Source organism: Bubalus bubalis, chromosome 3, assembly GCF_019923935.1.
Source record: "Bubalus bubalis isolate 160015118507 breed Murrah chromosome 3, NDDB_SH_1, whole genome shotgun sequence".
Classification (NCBI taxonomy): domain Eukaryota; kingdom Metazoa; phylum Chordata; class Mammalia; order Artiodactyla; family Bovidae; genus Bubalus; species Bubalus bubalis.
Genome location: NC_059159.1, coordinates 23,816,222 through 23,833,520, shown reverse-complemented (window position 1 = coordinate 23,833,520; position 17,299 = coordinate 23,816,222). Strand labels below are relative to the sequence as shown.

At 39.7% G+C, this 17,299-nt stretch overlaps 1 pseudogene; it reads left to right on the top strand.

Annotated features, from left to right (window-relative positions):
* The first annotated feature begins 7,731 nt into the window (after window positions 1-7,731).
* On the top strand, window positions 7,732-8,878 carry LOC112583528 (annotated as a pseudogene).
* The last annotated feature ends 8,421 nt before the right edge of the window (window positions 8,879-17,299 follow it).

Sequence of the window (17,299 nt, the reverse complement as noted above, 5' to 3'; positions counted from 1 at the left end):
TGTAGGGAAATGCAAAGGACCTAAAATAACCAAAACAATTTTGAAGAACAAACTTAGAAAACTTACACTATCAGATTTTAAGACTTACTACAAAGATACGACAATTAAGATAGTATAGTAGTAGTGTAGGATAGACAAATAGATCAGTGGACAGCATGTCCATAGACATATGATGAAAATCAGTTTTTGACAAGCCAAAAGGCAATTCAATGGGAAAATGAAAGTTCTGATGCTGAAACAATGAAATAAGCCCCAGCCCTCACCTCACACCATGCACAAAGATTAATTCAAAATAGGTCATAAACCTAAATATCAAAAGCTAAAACTATAAAGCTTCTACAAAGAGACATAGAAGAATATTTTTGCAGCCTCAGAGTAGGAAACATTTTCTTAGGACAAAAAGTTCTAACCATAAAAGAGAAAAAAAATGATAAAATGGATTTCATTAAAATTTCTGGGACTTCCTTGGTGGTCCAGTGGCTAAGACTGCACGCTCCCAATGCATTGAGCCTGGGTTCCATCCCTGGGCAGGGAACTGGATCCCACATGCCGCAACTAAGAGTTCGCCTACGACAACTAAAGATCCCGCATTCTACAACCAAGATCAAAGATTCTGTGTGCCACCGCTAAGACCTGGCACAGCCAAATAAAAAAAATATTCTATAAAAATTTTAATTTCTGTTCACCAAATGATCCTCACCAAATGAGGATATCATCCCAATAAAAACGAAGTCACTGAGTGATGATATGATTATGAAAATAATCATAACATATATCTGATCTAAAATTTACATACAGAATAAGAAAATAAGTTGCAAAACTCAGTAATAGAAAGACAAACAATCCATTTTTCAAATAGGCAAAAGACTTGAAGAGGCACTTCAGGAAAGATACTGGAATGGCTAATAAGCAAATGAAAAAATGTTCAAGGTCCTCAGTCACCAGTGAAATTCAAACTAAAAGCACAACAGTATGCATATCAAAATAACTAAAATTAAAGTCTGAAAATACTACATATTGAGAAGATGCAAACGATTAGAACTCTCCTGCATGTAAAATAGTACAACCACTTTGGAAAATAGTTGGGCAAATAAACATATGTCAACTCTATAATCCAGCATGCCTAGGTCTTATCCAAGAGGACTGAAAACATATGTCCACACAAAGACTTGTACAAGAATGTTCATAGCACCTGTGTTCAGAATAGCCCCAAACTGGAATCAACTCAAGGTTCATCAACAGGTAAGTGAATAAATAAACTGTGAGAAATTCATAAGATGGAAAAGTACTCATCAATAAAAAGGAATTAATTACTGTTGCATGCAAGAATATGATACATTTCTAAATATTATGATTAGTAAAAAGGCCGGACACAGAGAGTACATATTGAATGATTCCATTTATATGAGGTTCTAAAATAGGCAAATTTCAACCTGTGGGGAGAAGGATAAGAACAGTAGTTTCTTTTGAATATTTTTTGGTTATTTTTATTGTTTTATTTTGTTTACTTATTTATTTTGAGGTCTTTGTTGCTGCATGCAGGCTTTCTCTAGTTGCGGTGAGCAGGGACTACTCTCTAGCCATAGTTTGCAGATTTCTCTTGTTGCAGAGCACGGGGTGTAGGGCTCACAGGCTTCAGTAGTTGTAGGGATTGAACTGGTGTCCCCTGTATTACAAAGTAGATTCTTAACCACTGGATCACCAGGAAAGTCCTCCTCTGGAGATTAACTGAAAAGGGGCATAAGGGAACTTACTAGGGTGATGGAAATGTTCTACTTTTTAATTAGAGGTAGTGATATACATATGAGATATATATACTTTTGTCAAAACTATATACTTGAAAATCTGTGCATTTTATTGTAAATTAGGCTTCAATAAAACTTTAATCATATATATAAGTAGCATGTCAATTATATACAAATTGTTTTAGGATATGAGAGCTCAGTTGGTAAAGAATCCACCTGCAATGCAGGAGACCCCGGTTCGATTCCTGGGTTGGAAAGATGCTCTGGAGAAGGGATAGGCTACCCATTGCAGTATTCTTAGGTTTCCCTTGTGGCTCAGCTGGTAAAGGATCTGCCTGCAATGTGGGAGACCTGGATTCGATCCCCGGGTTGGGAAGATCCCCTGGAGAAGGAAAAAGCTACTCATTCCAGTATTCTGGCCTGGAGAATTCCATGGACTGAAAAGTTGATGGGGGTCACAAAGAGTCGGACACGACTGAGCGACTTCCACTCACTCAAGGAGCTTAAAACCATTGGTTAAAAAAATTACAGTTAGCTTCATACTTAATGAAAAATATTGAAAGTTCTTCTCTTAATTTAAGAACAAGGCATTTATTCCACATGACATTGGATTTTAGCCAGTGCAATTAGGCAAGGAAAGGATATGAAGGTTAGAATGAAAAAAAGCAAAACTGTAATTAATAGATGATATAACTTTGTATGTAGAAAATCTAGCCAAACCTGTAGATAAACTATTAGAACTGATAAGTCAAATTAGCAAGGTCTCTAGACACAAGATCGATATCCAATCAATTAATATTCTATATACTAACAATAAATAATTAGAAAATAGTGTTTAACAGAAAGTACAACATAAAAATCAAACATGTAGGAATAAACATAACAAAAGATGTGCAAAATACTAATGAAAAGTAGAAGCTGGTCTGAGAAATGAAAGAAGACCTAACTGGCAATACCATGTTAACAATCAGGAGATTTAATATTGTAAAGATGTCAATTATTCTCTTAATTTTGAATAAATTGAATGAAATACCAATCAAAATCCTGAAAGGACTTCTTGCAGATATTGACAAATTGATTCTAAAATTTACATGGAAATGCAAAAGCACTAGATTAACCAAGGAAATCTTGAAGTGCAAAGTTGAAAGACTTACAGGATCGGGTAGCAGCACTTATTACAAGCAATAAATAAGACTTCCCTGGTGGTCCTCTGCATAAGAATCCGCCTGCCAATGCAGGGGACACAGGTTCCATCCCTGGTCTGGGAAGATGTCACATGCTGCGGGCAACTGAAACCGGTGTGCCACAACTACTGAGCCTGTGCTCTAGAGCCCGAGAGTCACAACTACTGAAGCCCGAGTGCCAAGAGCCCCCAGACTCTGCAACAAGAGAAGCCACTGCAATGGGGAGCCTGTGCACCCCAACGAAGAGTAGTCCCACTCACCAAAACTAGAGAAAGCCTGTGCAACGAAGACCCAGCACGACCAAAAATTAATTTAAAAAAAAAAGAGATAGATGATAGAGAAATCTACAGTAATATATTAGCACAAGGGTAGGCAAATAGACCATTGGTACAGAATATAGCCCAGAAACAGACCAGCACATATATCATTATCTAATATACAGCAAATGCACAACTGCAATTCAGTGGGGGAAAAGATGGTCCTTTCCAATGAATTGTGCTAATGTAATAGAATATCCACATAGGAAAAATGAAACTTTGGCTCCTACCGCTAACATATCCAAAATTTTACTTGAGATGGATCATAGATATACATGTGGAAGAGAAAACAAATAAAGCTTCTGAAAAAAAAGATTTCAGAAAGGAATTTACATGGCTTTGGGGAAGGCAAATATTTCTTAATCAAGGCACAATAAACACTAGAGATAAAATAAGCATTGATATGTTTGACTTCATTAAAATTAAAAACCTCGGGAATTCTCCGGTGGTCCGGTGGTTAAGATACCACACTTCCAGTGCAGGATGCGTGGGTTCAATCCTTAGTCAAGGACCTTAGGATCCTACATGCTGCATGGTGCAGCCAAAAAAAAGTTAATAAAAAAAATGTAAAAACTCTGTGCATCAAAAGATACCATAGGATTTCCCTGGTGGTCCAGTGGTTAAGAATCTGCCTGCTAATGTAGAAGACATGGGTTCGATCCCTGGTCCAGGAAGATCCCACATGCCGCAGAGCAACTAAATCCATGAACTACAACTACTGAGCCAGCACTCTGGAGCCCACTACCCACAACAACTGAAGCCTGTGTGCCTAGAGCCCGTGCTCCACAACGAAAGAAGTCATCGTAAAGAGAAGCCTGTACACCTCAACTAGAGAGTAGCCCCCACTCACTGAGATTAGAGAAAGCCCTCAAGCAGCAATGAAGACCCAATGTAGTCATAAATAAAGAAATTTGAAAAATAAAAAAGACCCCATAAAGAAAGCTGAAAACGCAAACCACAGAACACATGAACAATTCTTACTAATTACTTTTAAAAATCAAGCAAGCCAATAAAAAAAAACCAAACACCTGAATACACTTTAAAAAGAGAATATTCAAATATCAACAGATACATATGAAAAAGTGCTCATATCACTAGGCATCAGGAAAATGCAAATTACAACCACAGTGAAATACCAATGCAAGTATGGCTAAAATTTTTAAAACCCAGAATTTATGATGGGAGTGTGAATTGACATAATCACTCTGGAAATCTACTTGACAACTTTCATGAAAGATAAACATAGCTTACTCTATGATATAGCAACTCCACTCCTAGATACATGAGAAATATGAAGTATATTTCTAGTAAAAAAAAATGTAGAGCCAAAAACTGGGGAAAAAAAGGTAAGTGTCCATCAATAGTAGAATGGATAAATTGTATAACACTCATGCAATGAAATGTTATACAACAATGAAAATGAATGAAATTTTGCAGCATATAATAAAATGGGTGAATCTCACAAACATAATGTTAAGTGAAAGAAACCAGATTCAAAAGAATATGGACCAACCCTCATATATTATTGGTGAGAATGTAGATTGGTGCAACCACTGTGGAAAACAAAATGGAGGTTTCTCAAAAAAACTAAAAATAGAACTAATATATGACTCAGCAATTTCACTCCTGGGCATATTTCCAGAAAATACAAAAACACTAATTTGAAAAGATACACACACTTCAGTGTTCATAACACCATTATTTACAACTGTCAAGATAAGGAAGCTATGTAAGTGTCCATCAACAGATGAATAAATAAAAAAGCTGTGGAATATATATACAATGGATTACTACTCAGCCATTAAAAAAAAAAAGAATGAAATTTTTCCATTTGCAGCAAGATGGATGGACTTGGAGGGTATTATGTTAAATGAAATGTCAGACAAAGAAAGACAAATACTGTATGGTATCACTGATACGTGGAGTCTAAATAATAAATGCACTGGTCAGAGCAAACACCCTCTTCCAACAACACAAGAGAAGACTCTACACACGGACATCACCAGATGGTCAACACCAAAATCAGACTGATTATATTCTTTGCAGCCGAAGATGGAGAAGCTCTATACAGTCAGCAAAAACAAGACTGGGAGCTGACTGTGGCTCAGATCATGAACCCCTTATTGCCAAATTCAGACTTAAATTGGAGAAAGTAGGGAAAACCAGTAGACCATTCAGGTATGACCTCAGTCAAATCCCTTACAATTATACAGTGGAAGTGACAAAAAGATTCAAGGGATTAGATCTGATAGAGTGCCTGAAGAACTAAGGACGAAGGTTCGTGATGCTGTACAGGAGGCAGTGATCAAGACCATTCCCAAGAAAAAGAAATGCAAAAAGGCAAAATGGTTGTCTGACAAGGCCTTACAAATAGCTGAGAAAAGAAGAGACGCTAAAGGCAAAGGAGAAAAGGAAAGATACCCATTTGAATGTAGAGTTCCAAAGAATAGCAAGGAGAGATAAGAAAGCCTTCCTCAGTGATCAATGCAAAGAAATAGAGGAAAACAATAAGATGGGAAAGACTAGAGATCTCTTCAAGAAAATGAGAGATACCAAGGGAACATTTCATCCAAAGATGAGCACAATAAAGGACAGAAATGGTATGGACCTAACAGAAACAGAAGATATTAAGAAGAGGTAGCAAGAATACACAGAAGAATTATACAAAAAAGATCTTCATGACCCAGATAACCATGATGGTTTGATCACTCACCTAGAGACAGACATCCTGGAATGCAAAGTCAAGTGGGCCTTAGGAAGCATCACTACAAACAAAGCTCATGGAGGTGATGGAATTCCACCTGAGCTATTTCAAATCCTAAAAGCTGCTGCTGTGAAAATGCTGCTCTCAATATGCCAGCAAATCTGGAAAACTCAGCAGTGGCCACAGGATTGGTAAAGGTCGGTTTTCATTCCAATCCCAAAGAAAGGCAATGCCAAAGAATGCTCAGACTACTGCACAATTGCACTCATCTCACACGCTAGTAAAGTAATGCTCAAAATTCTCCAAGCCAGGCTTCAACAGTATATGAACCGTGAACTTCCAGATGTTTAAGCTAGATTTAGAAAAGGCAGAAGAACCAGAGATCAAATTGACAACATCCGCTGGATCATTGAAAATGCAAGAGAGTTCCAGAAAAACATCTACTTTTGCTTTATTGACTACACCAAAGCCTTTGACTGTGTGGATCACAACAAACTGTGGAAAATTCTTCAAGAAATGGGAACACCAAACCACCTGACCTGCCTCCTGAGAAATTTGTATGCAAGTCAAGAAGCAACAATTAGAACTAGACATGGAACAACAGACTAGTTCCAAATCAGGAAAGGAGTATGTCAAGGCTGTATATTGTCAGCCTGATTTTTTAACTTATATGCAGAGTACATCATGAGAAATGCTGGGCTGGATGAAGCACAAGCTGGAATCAAGATTGCCAGGAGAAATATCAATAATCTCAGATATGCAGATGACACCACCCTTATGGCAGAAAGTTAAGAAGAACTAAAGAGCCTCTTGATGAAACTGAAAGAGGGGAGTGAAAAAGTTGGTTTAAAACTCAACATTCAGAAAACTAGGATCATGGCATCCAGGCCCATCACTTCATGGCAAATATGGGGAAACAATGGAAACTGTGAGAGGCTTTATTTTGCAGGGCTCCAAAATCACTGCAGATGGTGACTGCAGCCATGAAATTAAAAGACTCTTGCTCCTTGAAAGAAAAGCTATGACCAACCTAGACAGCATAGTAAAAACCAGAGATATTACTTTACTAACAAAGGTCCATATGGTCAAAGCTATGGTTTTTCCAGTGGTCATATATGGATGTGAGAGTTGGACTATAAAGAAAGCTGAGCACAGAATAACTGATGCTTTTGAACTCTGGTGTTGGAGAAGACTCTTGAGAGTCCCTTGGACTGTAAGGAGATCCAACTAGTCCATCCTAAAGAAAATCAGTCCTGAATATTCGTTGGAAGGACTGATGCTAAAGCTGAAACTCCAATACTTTGGCCACCTGATCTGAAGGACTGACTCATTGGAAAAGACCCTAATGCTGGGAAAGATTGAAGGCGGGAGGAGAAAGGGACAACAGAGGATGAGATGGTTGGACGGCATCACCGACATGATGGACATGAGTTTGAGTAGGCTCCAGGAGTTGGTGATGGACAGGGAAGCCTGGTGTGCTGCACTCCATGGGATCACAAAGAGTTAATCACGACTGAGCAACTGAACTGAACTGAAATAATAAAATGAAATAGTGGATATAACAAAAAAGAAGGGAATTCCCAGGTTATCCAGTAAAGATTAGGACATCATGCTCTCACTGCAGAGGGCCCAGGTTCAATCCCTGGTCAGGGAACTAAAATCTCACACACTGTGCACCGTGTGACCAAAAAATAAATAAATTTAAAAGTTCTACATCTTTATCTGGGAGTGGTTACACCATATGCCAAGGGAAAAATTCATCAAGCTCCTCTCGCATCGCGCGGCAAGCCTTCAAGATGGAGCCGAAGAAAGACAAGAAGCCTAAGAAGTCAACCTGGAAGTTTAATTTGGATCTTACTCATCCAGTAGAAGATGGAATTTTTGATTCGGGAAATTTTGAACAGTTTCTGTGGGAGAAGGTTAAATGGAGAATGGAAAAACTGGAAATTTTGGGAATGTCATTCACATTGAACGCTTCAAGAATAAAATCATAGTCGTTTCTGAGAAACAGTACTCTAAAAGGTATTTGAAGTACCTTACCAAGAAATACCTTAAAAAGAACAATCTTCGTGATTGGCTTCGTGTGGTTGCATCTGACAAGGAGACTTATGAGCTTCGTTACTTCCAGATTAGTCAAGATGAAGATGAATCTGAGTCTGAGGACTAGATGATGCCATCCTTCACAGGGCTTTGCTTGCTAATAAAACTAATAACGCATACAAAAGAAAGAAACATCTTGAAATGGACCTTTAGCTTATCAGTGAATAAAAAACATTACTCTGTATGTTAAACATTCATCTTTATTTAAGTGTATGCTGTTTATATAGTGCTGGCTTTCCTTTAATACTTTTTTATATTTTTATTGGAGTGTAGTTGATTTACAATGTTGTGTTAGTTTCAGGTATATAGCAAAGTGAATGAGTTATACATAGATATCCACTCGTTCTTTTGTCATATAGACCATTACAGAGTATTGAGTAGAGTTCCCTGTGCTATACAGTTTTTTAGTTATATGCTAAGTTGCTTCAGTTGTGTCCAACTATCTGCAAACCCATGGACTGTAGCCCGCCAGTCTCCTCTGTCCATGGGATTCTCCAGGCAAGAATACTGGAGTGGGTTGCCATTTCCTACTCTTATCTGTTTTATGTATAGTAGTGTGTACATGCCAGTGTCAATCTCCCAAGGTATCCTACTCCCCTGTATCCCCTGGTAATCATAAGTTTGCTGCATCTGACTTCCATTTTGTAAATAAGCCTTTGTCCACCTCCCCCCCACCCCAAATACTTTGTATAAGCAATATTTAAATAGCTTAGAGCTAGTGGAATTTCAGGATTTATCTAATGTACTGGTTTTACAGATGTCCTCAAGTCAAAAGTATATACCAAAAACACAATTGGGTGTAACTATATAATAAAATATATAGATTTGGAAAAAAAAAATTCATCAAGCTGTAAGATGTGTGCACTTTGCATGTTGTGCCTCCACTAAAAAGTTTTAAAAAGATAATGAGGATGTTATTAATTACTATATGACTAAATTTGTAAATTTGGAAAAATTGAGAAAATTCTTTAAAAAGCACAACTTACCTAAATTTAAAAATCTGCCTAGTTCCATATCCATGAAGGAAATTGAATCAGTAATTGAAAGCCTAGTCACAAAGAAAACCCCAGGCCCAGATGGCTTCACTAGTAAATTCTTCCAAATATTTAAAGAAGAGATATAAACCTTATTCAAGAAACTCTTCCAAAATGAGAAAGAAAAGAAGCAGTTCCCAATCCATTATATGAGGCTATTATAACCTTGATATTGAAACATGATAGAGATATTACAAAGAAAAGAAAAATACAAGTCAGTCTCTCTGTTGAACAGAAATGGAAAAAAAATTTAAACCAAATATTAGCATAGCCAATATAATAATATATAAAAGAATAGTACATACCTACCAAATTGGGTTTATTCCAGGAGTACAAGACTTATTTAACATTAGAAAAATCAAATAGTTACTTATCTCTTCATCAGAATAAAGTACAAAACGCATCTGATTATCTCAGTCGATGCAGAAGAACTTGAAAAAATTCTACACCGATTCATGATCTTTAAAAAAAAAAACTCTTAGCAAGTAGGAAGAGAAGAAAATTTCCTTAATCTGATAAGTGCAAAACTATCAAAAGCCTACTTCTGAGATAGGAAACAAGAGAAGGATGTCTCTATCACCACTACTTAATATTGTACTGGAAATTCTAGTCAATGCAATAAACAAGAAATTATATAACAGGTATAAGGGTTAAAAAGGAAGAAATAATCATTTTCACAGATAACAGTGCACATGCTGTTGCTTTTCAGTGGCTCAGTCATGTCCAGCTCTTTGCGACCCCATGGACTGCAAAACACCATGTCTCCCTGTCCTTCACCATCTCCTGGAGTTTGCTCAAATTCATGTCCACTGAGTCACTGATGCCATCCAACCATCTTGTCCTCTGTCATCCCTTTCCCCTCCTGCCTTCAATCTTTCCCAGCATCAGGGTCTTTTCTAATGAGTTGGCTCTTCACGTCAGGTGGCCAAAGTATTGGAGCTTCAGCTTCAGCATCAGTCCTTCCAGTGAATATTCAGGATTGATTTCCTTTGGGATTGATTGGTTTGATATCCTTGCAGTCTAAAGGACTCTCAAGAGTCTTCTCCAACACCACAGTTCAAAAGCATCAATTCTTCGGTGCTCAGCTTTCTTTATGGTCCAACTCTCACATCCATACATGACTACTGGAAAAACCATAGCTTTGACTATATGAACCTTTGTTGGCAAAGTAATGTCTCTGCTTTTTAATGTCCTGTCTAGTTTGTCATAGCTTTTCTCCCAAGCAGCAAGAGTCTTTTAATACACACATAGAAAACTATATAATATAAATATGAAGAAAGTGGTAGTCACTTAGTCGTGTCCAACTCTTTGTGACCACATGTTCTATAGCCAGCCAGGCTCCTCTGTCCATGGAGTTCTCTAGGCAAGAATACTGGAGTGGGTTGTCATTTCCTTCTTCAGGGCATCTTCCCAATTTAAGGACTGAACCCAGGTCTCCTGCATTGCAGAAAAATTCTTTACCGACAGAGCCACCAAGGAAGTCCAAGCATAATACAAATATGTATTATGTATATATGTCAAATTAGTTAATAGTGCTGGTCAAACCTTCTATATTCTTACTGATTTTGTCTCATTTCATCACTTGTTGAGAGAGGAGTGTTTAAATCTCTGACTGTACTTATAAATGTCTATTTCTACCAGTATTTGTTTTATGTATTTTGAAGCTTTGCAAATAAACCTTTAGAATTATGTCCTCTTTGGAAGACCTAAATGGACATTTCTCCAAAGAAGGCATACAGATGGCTAACAGGCACATGTAAATATGCTCCACATCACTAATTATTAGAGAAATGCAGATCATAACTACAATGAGGTATCACCTCACACCAGTCAGAATCATCATCAAAAAGCCTACAAATAATAAATTCTGGAGAGAGTGTGAAGAAAAGGGAACCCTCCTAAACTACTTGTGGGAATGTAAATTGGTGTAGCCACCATGGAAAGCAGTATGGAGGTTCCTTATAAAACTAAAAATAGAGTTACCATATGATCCAGCAATCCCAGTCCTGGGCATATATCCAGAAATGATGAAAACTCTAATTTATAAAGCTACATATACCTCAGGGATATCCCCCGTGGTTCCATGGTTCAGAATCCACCTCCCAATGCAAGAGACTCAGGTCCCGTCCCTGGTTGGGGAACTAAGATCCCACATGCCGTGGGACAACGAAGCCTGCCTGCCGCCAACCACAGCGGCCACGCGCTCTGGAGCCTGGGCGCCACAACTGGACAGAAATCCACACGCCTCAGTGAAGATACCGTGTACTGCAACTAAGACCCAGCACAGTCAAAAATAAGTGAATATTTTTAAAAAAGATACATATACCCCAGTGTTCATAGCAGCACTGCTTACAACAGCCAAGACACGGAAGCAATCTAAATGTCCATCAACAGGTGAACTGATAAAGAAGATGGAGTGAATTCATACACGATGGAATATTGCCCAGCCATGAAAGAGGATGAAACATTGCCATTTGTAGCAACTGAACAGACCTTGAGATGATCATACTAAGTAAAACAGGTCAAACAGAGAAAGACAGGTATTGTGTGATATCGCTGATATGTAGAATCTGAAAAAATAATACAAATCAACTTAATTACAAAACAGAAACAAACTCACAAATATAGAAAACAAACTTATGGTTACCAAGGGGAAAGAGGAGGCAGAGAGAGAAATGAGGGATATGGGATTAATAGATACACTGCTACTGCTAAGTCACTTCAGTCGTGTCCGACTCTGTGCGACCCCATAGACGGCAGCCCACCAGGCTCCCCCATCCCCGGGATTCTCCAGGCAAGAACACTGGAGTGGGCTGCCATTTCCTTCTCCAGTGCATGAAAGTGAAAAGTGAAAGTGAAGTCACTCAGTCGTGTCCGACTCTTAGCGACCCCATGGACGGCAGCCTACCAGGCTCATAGGTACACACCACTATATATAAAATAAGCAGCAAGGATTTACTGTATAGCACATGAAACAATATTTAATATCTTGTAAAAACCTATAATGAAAAAGAACCTGAAGCTGAACATCTGAAACTAACATAATATTGTAAATCAACTATAGTTAAATTAAAAAATTATCTGCTTACCATGCAGGAAACTTGGCTTTGATTCTTGGGTCTGGAGGATCCGCTGGAGAAGAGAATGGCGACCTACTCCAGTATTCTCGCCTAGAGAATCTCATGGAGAGAGGAGCCTGGTGGGCTACAGTCCATGGGGTCACACAGAGTCGGACACAACTAAGCAACTAACGCATGTCCTCTCATTGAAATGACCCTATTATCATTATGAAATGGCCCTCTTAATCCTTTGTGATGATCTTTGTTCTGAAATTTATTTTATCAGATGTTAATATAGCCCTTTTGATTAGTATTAGCATGACATATCCTATATTAATATAGCCATTTCAGCATTCTTTTGATTAGTGTTAGCATGGTATATCTTCTTACTTTTTATCTACTTGTGTCTTTAAGTGAGCTTCCTATAGACAGCATGTAGTTGAGTCTTTCCTTTTATCTGCCTTTTAATTAGGTTATCTAGACAATGCATTGTTGCTATTGTTTAGTCACTAAGTTGTGTCCTACTCTTTTGCAGCTCCATGGGCCTTAACCACTCAGGCTCCTCTGTCCATGGGATCTCCCAGGCAAGAATACTGTCATGGGTTGCCATTTCCTTCTCCAGGGGATCTTTCCAACCCAGGGATAGAACCCAAGTCTCCTGTATTGGCAGGCAGATTCTTTACCACTGAGCCACCAGGGAAGCCCTAGACCATGTATGTTGATTGCAATTACTGAAATGGTTGAGTTTAAACCTACCTTCCCAGGTACACAACTGTATAAATTTGCTAAAACTCAAGTAGACCACCAGGCTCTACTTGAGTTACCCTTCCCTGTCCTGTGGCCTGGAAACTCACTCCAGGCAGTAGGCGGGGACAACTGTAGAGCTTATAGCTTTCTCTTCTCGCAGGGATCACTGTCCTGTGCTGCCTGATTTCTAACATCTGAACTTTATTGTTTCATATGTTTTGTCTGGCTTTTCAGGTGTTACAGATGGGAGAGTAAACCTATTCCCTGTCACTCCATCTTGGGCCAATGCAGAAGTTCAGATCATTTATTTCAGACATTCACGTCCCTCGAGTCTGTGAAATTTTCTTGTTAACCTTTTGTCTATTTCCTTCCCTCTTCATTTCTGCCTTCTTTTTCTGAAACCCCTATCAGTCGAACATTGAACCTACTGGACTGGTCCACCCAAGTATTTTCTACCTTCTTCCCCACCTGTTTCTCTTCTTGGGAGTCTCTCAAGTGCAAGCACTTTGGATTCTGTCTGCTGCTTCTCATCAGAGACTAGAATGTCGTGGCGCTCAATGAATTTCATCTCTTTGTCTTTTTGTTCTGCTACTCTCCAAGTGATTTTTGTTTGTTTTACTTCTCCAACCATTCTGTTGTCTATTTATTAAAGAACTCTCTCTCTTGTTCTTTATAGCTCTTTTTCACTGCATTCTATTCTTTTTAAAATAATTATTAGAGGATACTAATTATTGGGAGGGGTGTGTTTAAGTTGGCTTGGGTTTTTTTCCCTATTTCCTCAGTCTTTCCTGTTTTGTCTTTCTCTTTCATGCTGGGATTGTAGCAGCCATGGAAATGCACCACTCAGATCTCACTCCAAGAAAGCCATCCTTGACGAGGGCTGTCAGCTGACAAACGACAGCTTCCATGATTTCTGAAGCAACTGCAGTGTTTGAACTGAGGACACTCTCCTCAGGCAACTCCAGCCAATTACCCAGCACAGTGGGGGGTTTTACCACCGGGACATTTCAGCCCAGCAGGGTCTCCCCTAGTGGGCAATTGTCACTCTGAAGCTCTGGCTGAGACTCTGCGTCCCACCACAGACTGAAATGCATCCTCCCCAGTCCTCACTTTTTCTCACAGGTCAGTCCTACATCACAGTCTGAAGATTTTCCATCAGCATTACCCACAATAAATTTCGTGCACTTCTAACTGCACTTGATGTCTTTCCTAGGACACAAGAGTTTTCTTACTTCATCAGGTGATCTTTGCTCAACCATTTCTATTTAATGAAAAGCTTTAAAAAGCAGACTGGAAGTTCCACAGGCAGGGGTAAGGGTTTTTTTACTGGTGGATTTTGCTTTTTAGTGATTGGGCAAACAGCCAGCTGATTTGCTGGAAACCCTCCAAATATTCCTCTATGGAATTTTTCTTCAGAGCCTTTTAGTATCTCCAGGTGAGAAAATTCTAATCTTCTGCCTTTCTGTGCAGAGCAGTTGTGCAGAAGGTCAACTGTTCGTCCACCCCATGACTCACCCCTGCACCTCTGCCTACACTGATACTTCTGAATCCCTTTACCCCTTATTATCATCTGTCTTCCTCTGTCCTCATGGCTAAATTTATGACTATTCCTCAATCCACTTCTAATCTTACAAAACCTTGCTAAAATCCTTTATCTGCTGAGATATCGTTTACTCTGTCCTTATGGATTTAAACCTTCCTTCTTTCTTTACTGCCATCTTCGTGGGATCTTACAAGGGAAAGGAGATGCAGTTCATCATCATTAACTAGAACCCCCACATGGGAGTGCCATGGTCGCACAGTCAACCTGCTGCTTTGAGGAGCATGGATTGTACAGGGGCATGAGTAGTAGCAAGAAATTCAATCAGCATATCCACACTGCTGTATTTAAAATGGATAGCCAACAAGGACTTGCTGTCTATCGCTAGGAACTCTGCTCAATGTTATGTGGCAGCCTGAGTGAGAGGGGAGTTTGGGGGAGAATGGATACGTGTGTATGTGTGGCTGAGTCGCTCTGCTATGCAGGTGAAACCATCACGACATTGTTCATCAACTGTACTCTAATATAAAATAAAAAGTTTAAAAATATTTTTCCAAAAATGTCAGTCTGGAGGCCACTGCCATAGCAGAGGTGAGTGATGAGGGTGATTAAGACTAGAATGGTGGCAGCAGAGTAGATAATTCAGGATATACTCAGGTAGAGTTTTAAAATATGCCCATGAATTCTTTGACATGCCTCCCTTCAAGAAACAGAACTTAATTCTCCTCCACTTGAATGCGAGCTGGACTTAGTGACTCATATCTAATGAATAGAACATGACAGAAGTAAATGTGAGACTTTCAAGACAAGATCAGAGAAGGGACTGCGTCTTGCTCTCTGCTCCCTCTTAGATCACTCGTTCTGAGAAAGTCAGCCACCATGGGATGAGGACACTCAAGCAGCTCTGTGATGTCCGCATGGCAAGGAATGTAGGCTTCCTGCCAACCATCAGCATCAACTTAACAGGCATGTGAGGGAGTCCCCTTGGAAGCAGATCCTCCAGCCCAGGCAAGCCTTTTAATGCCTGCATCTTCAACGACATCTTTTTAAAATTTTATTTATTATTTATTTGCTTTTCTTTGGGTCTTTGTTGCCGTGTGAGGGCTTTCTCTAGTTGCTGCGTGCCAGTTTCTCACTGTGGTGGCTTCTCTTATTGCAGAGCACGGGCTCCAGAAGTTGTGCTGCACAGGCTTAGTTGCTCCCTGGCATGTGAAATCTTCTCCAAGTGAAGTGAAGTGAAAGTCACTCAGCTGTGTCTAACTTTTTGCGACCCCATAGACTGTACAGTCCATGGAATTCTCCAGGCCAGAATACTGTAGTGGGTAGCCACTCCCTTCTCCAGGGGATCTTCCCAACCCAGGGATCGAGCCCAGGTCTTCTGAATTGCAGGCGGATTCTTTACTAGCTGAGTCACAAGGGAAGCCCAAGAATACTGAAGTGGGTAGCCTATCCCTTCTCCAGCAGATCTTCCCAATCCAGGAATCAAACTGGGGTCTCCTGTATTGCAGGCGGATTCTTTACCAGCTGAGCTAAATCCATGTCCCTTGCATTGGCAGGCAGACTCTCAACCACTGGACCACCAGAGAAGTCCCCTTCACTAACACCTTGAATGCAACCTCATGAGAGACCCTGAACCCAGTTAAGTTATTTCTGGATTCCTGACTCACAGAAGCATGTATTATTTGAGATAGTCAATGCTTATTACTTTAAGCCACTAAATTTGGGAATAATGTGCTCCATAGCAAGAGATAACTAAAACAGGGGATGAGGGAGAAAGGAATCAAAGACTTTTTCTGGGCTTCTGGGCTTGAGCAACTGGGGAGATGACAGTATCATTTTCCTAAGTAGGGATGCCTGAGAAAGGAAAAGGGTTAGAAATCACAGTGTTGATTTTAAGATGCCTTTCAGACATCAAGTGGAGATGCCATGTAGGTGAGGATTATAAGTCTCCAGGCTGGAAAAATAATTGAGAGTTCCTGCCATGGGGCCAGTGGTTGAAGCCAGGGACACTCAGGGAGAAAAGGTGAGGGGCCCTAGGACCCTCCAAACCTTAGAGGTAGACAGGGAAGGACTCAGAATAAGAAAGAGTGCCAGCAAGATGGGAGGAAATCCAGAATACAAAGCCAAGAGCAGGGAGTTTCAAAAAGGAAAAAGAGATCAGCTAAGGGACCAGCAGCAGAGCAAGAAGTTCAGAAAAGCAACTTCTCCTGGCGACAGCTGCTTCAAAGAACCCAGGTTTAATAGTAAATACAACAGTCACAATTTCTTGCATGCCTACCAGATGCTTGGCACTTTAATAGATTCTCTCATTGAATCATCCCATTAACTCCATCATTATTCCCATTGCACAGATGAGGGAATTGAGGGGCTGAGATTAAATAATTTGCTCAAAATCATGCAGTTTGTGGAGCAGCAGAGGCTGAGTTGAAATTCAAACATGTGGGACACCAAAGGCCAGAATCTGGACCACAAGAAATGGGCAAAATGCAAGGGGTCTGCTGGTTTTCTTCTTCTTCTTTTTTTTTTTTTTTTTTGCATCTCACCATGAATGGATTTCCTAAGATTTTTGTGCCAGGCCCTGGGGAATCTAAGTAAATATGGGCCCAACAGGTGAACGTTTCCCCAGAGAGTGAGCAAAAAAGAGTGGAGGGACAGAGGTGGAAAAGGCAAGCCCAGGCCAAATCTGTGCCTTTTGACTTTAAAGGAGCAGCATGCAAATTATATTCAAAGCAACATGCAAATGATATGTAAATTGCATTGCGAATGAGCATCTGCTCTTTTTGAGTCAACAGCTCAGGCACTTTTGGGTGAGCCCTCCCCAGCTTTCTCCCAGGGTTGCCCAGGGTCAAGATCCCTTGCAAGATCTATT